Genomic DNA, 10,514 nt, shown 5'->3' with positions numbered 1-10,514 from the left:
ATCCCGGAGCGAGCGGAGAATGGGCGACCCCGACGGAAAGCTGCTCCTCCTCCCACGCTGAGCTATAACGGGGGGAGCAGTCACAGCTCAGCGGTTATGGCAAACAGGTTGGCTTCCCTGGTCTGGACCGTTTAAAAATACAATGTCTTTCTTTTAATAGCTCAGTTTGATCGGCTCCCGCTAGTTCACATGACAGGGTTTTCCTAAAATATCTTATTCCACCAAGATTTTTCCAACTTAAAAATGCTGAATCCTGCTACCCAAATTAAACTCAGTGCAAAGTGAAATAAATAAATAAATGAGCAAACAAATAAATAAATAATGAAAGCGGGCTGGCGGCTGCCTCCGGACCGCTAGCATTCCCCAAAGCAGCATATGACACAACTGTAAGATTTCCAAGGCTTTTGGAGAGTTCAGCGAGAGAATCGTGTCCTCCACTGGCTGCAGCTTCCCCGCTGAGTTAAACTTTCCTGACGGAACCTTTCCCCATCTGTCTCCGGCTCCCAGCGCGTTGTGAGCGGCCGCGGGGAAGGGGAATATAGTTCAACTATTATATAACTGTGCAAGCTGGATGCGGGGGCAGAGACTTTCCCTAGAAACGAGAGATTTATATATATATATATATGAGTTATTTTTAGCTTCCTTTTTTCAAAGGAAGGCCAAATACCTCCGACTTTCCTTTGCTTTCTTATTTTGGTATCACTAAGGGATTTTATTTTTGGAGGTAAGGGACTATTAATAGCTAATATTTTTAGCTATTTATTCCCTCTTTAGGAGAATTCTTCCTCTTCTTTTCAGGGGCACGCTTTGGACCGCATCCCCACCCCCAAAAAAAGAGACCCACCTCTCCACCCTGCCCACGGCACCCCGTTTGCCCAGAGGATATCTGCCTTTTGGGGACAGCGGACAGGGTTTAACTCCTGGCCCCGACCCGCTCCCTGGCTCAGGGGGTAGGTGTGGAAACAGACGCTCTCCCCGTGAGCAGCCTCAGCGCCGGGCTCCGAGCCGAGGAGGCTGAGCAGGGAGTTCCCTGCCCAGGGCAGGATTGCTGCGGGGGGCCCCGGGGGGTCCCTGGCTTCCCACAGCACCGCCCGCCAGCGGGCAGGGCCGCTCGGCAACCAGCGCTCCGCGCTGTTCGCTGCCCATAAAAACGAAATAGTGTCTTTTTGCATTTTCTCATGCTCTCTTGGAGATAAGACATCAAGGCTTCCTGAGGATGTGTTCTCAGGCCATTGGGGCAGCTGCCCGGCGTTTATCATCATAGACTTCATGGAGACAACACTTTTTTTTTTCCACTCGCAAAAGGTGTGTCAGGCTCACAGCAACAACAAGTCCTTTTGACAAAAGCTCCTCACCCTTCCAAAGTAAATCCTGTTCTCCCAGAACCTGCCATCGCGTACCATGCGCTTCCCGGCGCAACCTGGACACGTTTAAGACATTAAAGCCGTGCCTGAACACCAGATTTGTACACTCCGGGTGTGTCTTTTTTATACTCAACCGTGAGTCCGGTCCGGAGCCCGGCGAGGACAGAACCTCCCGCAGCTGCAGCTCGGCCTGCTGGAAGCAACACACTGGCACCTCTCGCCCTTCTCAGGACACCCCGGAGCATCACAACTACACCTCACCAACTCAAGCTTATTTCTGACGCTGCACTTGTCTAAATAGCGTGTTCACTCACTCAGTGAAGTTACAAACGGAGTGTCTGATCTTGTAACGAGCTCCACGTGGCCCGGGGAATCCACCCACATACAGCTCCGAGGTGGGAACGAGAGCTGCTTGAATTTTTCCCATCAAAACATTTTTTCCAAATGAGAAATAGCCTTCAATCTAATAAAAACTGGTTGAAATTTTCTGTTTTTTCAACAAGACTCAATAAAATGAAAGGCTATTTTTTTGAGTTAAAGTAATTTTGGCTTTTGGTTGTTTTTGTTTGGGATTTTTTTTAATTTTTTTTTTGGTGATTTTTTTGTTTCTTTGTTTTGATGGGGTTTTTTTTGGGCTGTTGTTGTTTTTCCTAAGAACTGGCTTTTACTAAAAGGATTCTGTTTGTGAACATTAATTTTTACAAGTGAAGAGTAATTTTTTAATTTCACTTTTTCCTCAACAAAGGCAACCTTAGGAAAAAAACCAAACAAACCCAAACAGCAGAAACAGAAAAAAATACTGAAGAAAGTGTAGAGAACATTCTCTCTTCCCGCTCCCCTCGAAAATTTCCTGTAAAGGAAAAAATAAATGTCTTTCAACTCACTCACAGAACAATAGGGCCCCACTCTTGCTGTCTTTAGTCAGGCAGCCCTTGAGTTAGTGTCCTCTTATGGGGCCAGGAGGATGTAATTAATTCAGCTGGCCTGATACAATACCATGCTAGGCTGCAATTTCCCGTTTTACTTATTACCGTGTCTGTCTCCTAGAAATCTGTAGGGTCACAGACAGTGAAGCACATTTGCAAAGCTGTCACACAAGTCCATAACCACTTGTATGTGGAAATGTCCGACACGTCTCTCATGTCAGATTACCCCTGGAAGAAGTACCAGAGCTGCACCTGCAGCCGCAAGAAAATCGATTCTGGGTCTCAGCCACCTTTGTTTGTTGTTTGGTTGTTGGTTTGGGGTTTTGCCAGGGGCGGTCAGGGCCGGCCAGGGGCTGCCAGGGGCTGTCAGGGGCTGCCAGGGGCTGTCAGAGGCTGCCAGGGGCTGCCCGGCCCCACCGCATCCTCCGGCCCCACCGACATCCCGAATCCTCCTTGCCCGGCCCAGCAACCCACCGCGACTCCCACCTCGCCTCTGGGACAGAAATCACGGCTCAGATGTACCCTGGCCCCTGCAGTTTGCAAAGCGCCCGCACTGATCCTCAGACAGGGAATTTTAGAGGCACCGGGATTCATTTGCATGGGAGAGAAACCGAGGAGCGCTGGGAGGTTCCTTAGGTCCGGCGGCAGCGATCGTTCCACCCAGGACACTTCTTTAACGTGGGGCAGAAGGCAAACCCCATCATACAGCTGAAAACCTGAAAGTTTGCATAAATCCCCGATACCCACTGAGGAACGAAAGAGCTGAGGCCGCGCTCCGCTGGCCCCGCACCTGCGGGAGCAGCGCGGCGGGATGCGGGGAAGGGGCGGCCGGGAGGGGCGAGGGCCAGGGAAGGTGCAGGTGGATGGTGCCCTTTGCAAGCAGGATTCAGACGTGACAGCTCAGAAATTAAAGCAACGCTTTGGTTACCGGATTGTTAGTGGCTCCAGGTCTGCCCCAACCCCGACAAGCGCTCAGTGCCCGCTGATGAAGCCAAGGTGTGCAGAGAGGGATGTGCACACGCACTGATTCACGCTTTTAACCAAGCATCAAAACAACGCTTTCAGGGAACACTTAAGCCCTTCAGATGGGCACTGCCTTACAAACTACCACCAGTGGCTCGGTCAGCAGCTCCGACGCCGTTTGCAAACAAACACGTAGGATAAAAATGGAACTATAAGCTTTTTTTTTTTTTTTTTTTAAGACCAATTAAAAAAGAACTATGGATGAGGTTATATAGGTGTTGGTTTCCTGCCGAAGATATTTTCTCTTTATAAAGCCATAGGTGGTTGTTTTGGTTTCTAAGATTTTAAGCTAAGTTTCTTTTAAAATAAAAATATAAAAAAATAAAAAATAAAAAAGGAAGAGACAGCCAATAGAGCAATTACTTGCTGGAATAATTAGGAAGGACATTCATCTGGAGTTGGAGAGGTGTTTCATCATGTGGGCAAGGCAAGAAAAGTACATGCTACTATTTACCTGTTCCTTGTAGAGCTTGGGGCACTGGAATTGCAGTCACCAGGCTTTGGGAAGAGAATTCCAACAAAGAGCCTGAGAAATGCCAGCTCTTTAACTCCTTAACCCTGGATTTTTAGCCCCTCCAAAAGTAGGTACCTGGGAAATTCCCATTATTGGTCATACAAGGGTTTGTATATTGGTCATACAAGGGAACTGGTTTGTGAACCTCCTCCTTTTTGCATGACACAGGGAAAAAGGGAGAGGAAGAAGCTGCATGTGCTGGTCAAGAGCAGGCAGTGTGGATTCACAGCTCAGCCTACAGCTGCCCCAGAGCTGCTCAGTCTAGTGCCCTTCTGTGGGCAGGTGAATGCTGGGGAACCTTTCCTGCCTGCTCCGTTCAATGAATAAAACAGAGATCCTGTCCCCTAAACTGCAGTTGTTATAGCAGCACAAAGAAATAGCTGGTCACTTTTGCACATTGCTCTCAGCTCACAGAAGAGCTGGTGGAATGAGAATGGCAACATTAATCCATCATTATTCTCAGCTATTCAACTCACCTTCCTCTTCCAATTAATTGCTGTAGAGAGCCAAGGCAGGAATTTGAAGAGATCTCTTTGATTACAGATTATTATGAACATTTTTTCCCCAGCTGTTCCTTTCAGGCAGGTAGGCTCAACATCATGTCCATGCACTGGTGGCTTCACATTTCTCAGCAGGGACCTTCCTTCAAGTACCTCTCCATGCGTTTGGGAGGACATTTGCCAAGCTTTTGGAAAGGGAAAGCATTCATGGTTGAAAGCTAGGCCAGGAAGGACTTCAGCAAACCTAGACCAAGAGGATGACTATGGAACCCACCATGCTCACAGAATACCTGACTTCAGTACCCACATCTATTAACTCCTGGCTCAGCTGGAGAATACAGCTATGCTGGTGGATAACTCCAAACTATATCAAATGCAGGATCACCCTGCTTTCTCACTATATAAAGTGATTTTTTCATGCAAGTTGAGTATGTTGCACTTCAGAGTAATATTCCTGTCTCTAAAGACAGACTATAACTCACTATCAGAGCACTGGCAAAAATACATAAATAGATAGCATTAGTTTCAGTTACATTAGGATGTAAGTTGCTTTATTAATAATAACAACATGAGCTAATCCAGTTAGACACCTGTACATTAGGTTCAGCACGGAAACACTGATGCAGTCATTTGCTATATCATATGATGGCTAAACTAAATAAAGAAAGGTTATGACTGTTTTGAAAAAGCTGTTTTATCCCTTTAATATCACTGCCAGGGCAAGGGAATTTGATATTATATCCTGAACACAATTTACAATTCATTACTGGGGCTCTAGCCACACCCGGCAGCTAATCTTGAATTTCACACATTTAATGAACTTCATACTTGAAATATGTGGTCTGTAAAATCTGATTTAAGCTGTTGTTAAAATAGTTGGTGTTTGAAAGAAAATATATTTTAAAGTATGTATTTGTGCACAAAGTTTGTTGTGTAGGATTTTTTCTTTCTAAAAAACCCAAACCCAGTCATTAATTTACCCCAAAGCTTATAAAACGTTCCCTACAGCGTCATTTCTAGTGCAGTATTTCTTTCAGCACCTCAGATTTACTCACTCTGTTTCTTCAGGAGCAACTGCATTCAGTTATACAAAGGAGTGGAAGGCCCCACAATGTAATTGTAGGTACTTGAACTAGTAAGTTAACTTGACAAGTCAGTTCATGATAGAGTCCAGGGTCTATAATTAGTCCTTACCTGCCACCATCATAAAACCACTGCATTAGGTCAGTCCTTGCTTGGCCCATACAAGAGGTACCTTGCCATTCTAATTCATTCAAGTGTGTTAGCTTTTTATTGGATGTTAGCACCTGATATTTCCTCCAGGCTCTGGTTTTACTGAAGGCTTTGTGGCATTATGTTCCTTGGAGCTGGAACAGCAACAGGAGCTGAAAGAAAGAAAAGTGGGAACCCGTATAAATCACCACCCTGCACAGTATCTTGACGGTGAAAGATCACAAAAGCCTCCCAGGCTGTTGAAGGAAATAGCTGTCATTCATGTGTGAAATACAAGATGTTTCTTTCTGTTTAAGACTATTTATGGGGAACACTGCACCTGTAAAAATTAGTTCCACACTTCAGTAATGAGGACTCGCAAGAATGAAGCTTGGACTCAAGCAAAACCTGTGGATTGTGTGAGAGTGTGGATGAGTGCAATGGGACAGTTTACACATGCCATGGGTCTTCCACCAAGATATCAGCAAAATGCATTTTTTCCCATTTGATGTCAAAATACAATCAGCAGAAGGTCTGAGACTTCCTAGAAGGAAAACCGGACAGCTTTGAGTCAGACTTTTGTCTGTGAACATTTGCCTGAGAAATTCTGGCACTATATTCAACCTAAAATGAAAACTGTCGCTTGGCTAATCTATCTGGATCCAGCTACAAAGCAGTAACACATCTTGACAAACAAACAAAAAAAAGATACCAAAGATCGGAAAGATGTATCTGGAGAAAGCAAAATAGATGAGGGATTGATAACATCTCACCTTGGTCTTTTATGAATTTATTTTTCTTTTTACAGCCCAGCTAGCTGTCAGGGCAGAATATCCAACTGTGAATAATAATTGAGAAATGTTTCTTTGGAGTAGCCCACAGCAAACAATGATAGTGAAAATCCTCTGGTCTTCCCCATCTCCAGGGATTTTACTTACCTTGGACAAAGGCAGATAAAGGGAAGAACCAATACTAGCTTCCAGCTCACTCTTCAAGTGAAAACATTTCCTTGCTCTTGTTCAATTTTATTCACTTTAAATGTTTAAAATAACTTTTCTGTTTCTCACTGGGCTTAAAGTAATTGTTCCAAGCTAGAAAGAAATCAAGATGGCACACTACATTAAAACTACATTAATAATTATCAAGATGTAACTTCTCTGGCTACATTTAAAAATTAACTTAAGAAAAGAATCTTATGTGCAAGCTGATTTGTAACTACATTTACATGCACAGGCAACATGTACACACACATTGAAATCTGGCACTAGCACTGTGAGGGCTGACACCCATGATGGTGCCCCGGGGGAATTCAGGAGGTGAAGCTCAGCTGGGCAGAATGTGGCTCAGTTTTCCCTGAGCTTGCTAACCAGGAGTACAGCTCCAACAGCAAGAGCTCTCCTTGCTAGCGCTGCAGGCTCATGCCAAGGAAGCCTTGGCAAGAGAGTGGTTAAAATACTGGCTGCTCTGAAATTTTACAGTTCATGGTGTGTTGATTGTCAAACATAAGGATAACAGGATGGAGCCTAATAGAGGGACAGCTGGAGAGCAATAAACATTTCCAGGGCACCGATCCTACCTCGTAGGGGTTGAGGACCACTGGCAGTGCTGCTGCCCTGGCAGCAAGAGGATGAGCTGCTTCACCATCTGCTGCAATCCAGAGGTTTCTCCTCAAAGGTCCTATATTATTTAACTCTTGGAACGAGATCAAAGGCAATGAAACATGGTAAGCACAATCCATTCTAGCTCCCAGTTCCAAATCAGTGCCCTTGCCCGATTTTCACATGGGACCTTCCTGTCCAGAGTGACCATGATGGCTCTGCCTGAGCTGGTACAGGACAGCAGTGACAGTGCTGGCAGACACAGGATGCTGAGATCCACGGGAAACCATGGCATCAAGTGAGAGACACTGTCTGTCAGAGGGAATGTTGCACCTTACAAACAAGCTCCCAGTTCCAAATCAGTGCCCTTGCCCGATTTTCACATGGGACCTTCCTGTCCAGAGTGACCATGATGGCTCTGCCTGAGCTGGTACAGGACAGCAGTGACAGTGCTGGCAGACACAGGATGCTGAGATCCACGGGAAACCATGGCATCAAGTGAGAGACACTGTCTGTCAGAGGGAATGTTGCACCTTACAAACATTTTTTTTAATTCAAAAGGTTAATCTCACAATTGCAAAAGGTGCAGGGGAGTTCTGACTCAGAAGGCAGCATCCTTTCCCATGGGCACAGCACCAAGCAGCATTTCTTTCCATGACAGTTAAAGCACTGCTGCTGGAGCAGGTAACCTGCTTCCCTGAGACAATCACACAGAATTTTCTACAATGGTCTCACTGATGAACAGTTTGTTCTCATTTGAAATAGGAATCCTGATCAACAGCAAGTTGTATCACTTTTTGAAAAGTCACACATTGGTGAAATTTGCCACTGTACAAAACAAATCCAAAGTGACTTGTCTTAAAAACATAAAGGCCAGCACAGGACAGACCCATGTCTAATGGCAGAGAAATACGCCTACAGCAGAGCTACAGCACAGCTTTTTTGGAGCAGATGTGCAACACATGAGTGCATCTCTGATGAATTCTCAAGCACAGGAGATACCCACTCCCATGTGCCCACCAAGGTACGTGCTCAGGGAGTATTTCTGAGCTGACTAAGCAGAAGCTCACAGTATGATCAATTCACCTCTACCTATGCTCTTAATCTAAATCATGGGTACTTTAACCCTGGTAAACAAGTTTCTGGATATGGTTAAGATACTCAAGAGTGTACATTTAAAATAAAATCTGTTTCACATAAAAGGACAAACGAGAATGACTATTGCCCCCATCTTTAATGCGCTAAATTCTTTTGCACAGATTGTTCTTGTTACTACTTCTTTCTGTGAGAGAATCTGAACAGCACACAATATTCCTCCTTACATGCACAATTACAGCAAGCCAAGAGAGGGAGGCTTTAAAGTGGGAACACAGGGATTTTAAATTCTTTTTTTGTAACCACTCGCTCAGTAACACTTAAGTCTTGGGCCACAAAGGGAGGAAGAGTAGCAGAGGGAAAGGCATTCTCCTGAAGGCCAGATCCTGCCAGCTGCTGATCATCTATAACTTAAATGACAAGCAGCAAAAATTCAGAGATCCACGATGTAACCTAAAAAGCCCCACACCACCCAGAGTTTTAGGGCCAGGAAATGCTAGCTTGTGGCCCAAAGAAACCACATCAGTTTTGATACTGACCTTAAACGGGTGCTGGACCAGGGCATACTGCTGCTGGTAACTGCTGTCATGCTCAACAAGGTTTTCCTTGTATTACCTTTTTGCAGTTGCAGCAAAGATATTTCTGCAGCCAGCTGCTGCTCACACTCTCTGAAACTCACCATTTTCATACACAGTTGCAAAACATTTAGCACAGATGTAATTTCATCTGCAGTTCTAGTTTTAAGATAGAAGCACCTAGCAAAATTTTGGATTAGGGATTATCAATACTCCATATAATAGGAACATCTTTTTAAAGCCTGCAATCACACTCCTAATTTAAAAACAGCTGAGTACTCAGTGGAAGTATTGACTTTAAAGTAAGGAGGAAGCCTAATAATCAAAACAAGAATATTGTTCTGCTCTCCATGCTCCGCTGTGGAGTTTGGGCACACTTCAGAGAGCACAGGCTCTTTCTGCCCCCATCTTCTACCTGTGAAATGGGAACAGGAGCTATTACCTTCCTCCAGAGATTTATCATGGCAACATTTAATGCCACAGTAATTCAAGGGAGAAGAGGGAGAGTAGGTGCAAAGCTGCTGCTACTTGAGCAATCAGAAAGCAATGGCAGAGGGCATATTCACATGGTCACCTTCTCTTCAAATGGTTTAAGGTAAAGGGAAGCTTCTGTATGTCTTCATACAACACATAAGGCTCAAGGCCACAGTTAAGACACCCAGTCACCAGCCAGCACCTATTCTTTAAGAAGAAAGAAAAAAGACACACTAGTGCATAATAAACCACAATTTGAAAAATAAGGCCACTGGTATTTGTTGGTAAAGCCTGGGCTGAAAACTTATCCCAGGATGCGTGATCTTCCAAAAATCTGCCAACCCCTGCAGTGTTCAAACTTCTTGTACGACCACAGCCACATGAAGAATGAAATTAAACCCCATGGAAATCTTTGACATTTCTACTATTATGCAATGTTTGGGTGAAAAAAAAATTGCAGAAATTCTACTTCGCTTTCCAGAGTGAGTTCAGAAAAACTATTTCTAGCTTTTTTTAATTAAACATTTCACCATTATAAAGAAACCATCCATAAATTAAAAGAACCACTAACTAGGGCTTATGTAACCCATTTAGAGTGGGAAATTGGTAACACTTGGGAGTGAAGTCTGTTACTGTAATTTCTGGAGTCTACAGTATTCATTTGATGTGTGCAAACATCACAAAATTGTTTATTTTATATTTGCATTAACCATTTTATTAAGTTATTCATGAAAAAGGTTAAGATGCTGGCATCTGCATCCTATAGAATCTAAAAGAAAAATTTTCAGCAACTTTAATACATTTAACAATCTGAAGGACAGTGTATCACTGCTTTAGTTAAATAATCTCCCAAGTTATATAGATTTACTTTACCCAATTTTTAAATTATTTTTTTAGGGTGTTTATGGCCCTATTACATTTTTGGTAGAAAACTGTTGTTGTCTCACTGTGTTCTTAATCAATGTTACTGAAGTTTCCCCTGCAGAGAATATTCAGCATTAAACTCCCACCTCTCCCTGCCATTTATGACCCAGAATTGTGGCAGCTAGCCCTAGGACACCTCTTGTGCTGATCCAATTACTTCCAACGTTCAAGTGATGAGAACATTCAAAAAATAGCTGTTCTTAATGTTATTGCATTATTGCTTTTCCAAGAGCAGCATATATATGCTCCAAATGAAATAATTTCTGCTAATTCACAGCAGTGGGTACCAGCAGGTATGACTATCTTCTT

This window comes from Chaetura pelagica, unplaced genomic scaffold, assembly GCF_000747805.2.
Source record: "Chaetura pelagica isolate M959 unplaced genomic scaffold, ChaPel_1.0 scaffold275, whole genome shotgun sequence".
Lineage (NCBI taxonomy): Eukaryota > Metazoa > Chordata > Aves > Apodiformes > Apodidae > Chaetura > Chaetura pelagica.
The sequence above is the reverse complement of the archived record's forward strand: the minus strand, read 5'-3'. Positions refer to the sequence as shown.